We start from the raw sequence: 576 nt of genomic DNA on the forward strand, positions 1-576 counted from the left end.
CAAGAAGGACCAACAGAATCAACATAGCCTGACTGCTGTGTTCAAAGCAAACTTGAGAAAAACGAAGTATGCAACCACCACTATAGGCTGAGTACTAGTTTACCTTAGATGTGCACTTTATAATGTTATATTGCTCTGTTTTGATTCCATAAAAAGAGCTGTTAAAGCAGCTGTTGTGTGATGGACAGTAATATTGTGTGAGAGATGATGTGTGAATAACTGCTCCAAGTGAAAAATGTTCATGTAAAATTGAAAAACGAAATTGTTATTTCAGTAAATATTTGCATTTTGCACATAGAAAACTGATTCATGATTCCATGTTGATGAGAGCATTAAAATGGGGAAAAATAGGACAAAAAATATAAAAGGAAATTCAGAAATGATAAAAAATGCGTGAGTCATCATGATTAATTTTTAGTTAATTTGAGTTATTTATGACAGTTGCGTTTTTAATTAGATTGAATATTTTAATCGTTTGACAGCTCTAATATCTCTAATTTTTAGTTAAGTTGAGTTAATTATGACAGTTGCGTTTTTAATTAGATTGAATATTTTAATCGTTTCACAGCTCTAAAC

General features: G+C 30.6%; 1 protein-coding gene across 7 annotated transcripts in view; it reads right to left on the reverse strand.

Moving 5' to 3' along the window:
• The window catches only part of ppp6r3 (protein phosphatase 6, regulatory subunit 3), a 61,498-nt gene that overhangs the window by 24,604 nt on the left and 36,318 nt on the right, over nucleotides 1–576 (reverse strand). The gene's annotated exons all lie outside the window — the stretch shown is intronic.

Source organism: Hippocampus comes, unplaced genomic scaffold, assembly GCF_001891065.2.
Source record: "Hippocampus comes isolate QL1 unplaced genomic scaffold, H_comes_QL1_v1.1 scaffold37, whole genome shotgun sequence".
In the NCBI taxonomy this organism is placed as follows: Eukaryota; Metazoa; Chordata; class Actinopteri; order Syngnathiformes; family Syngnathidae; genus Hippocampus; species Hippocampus comes.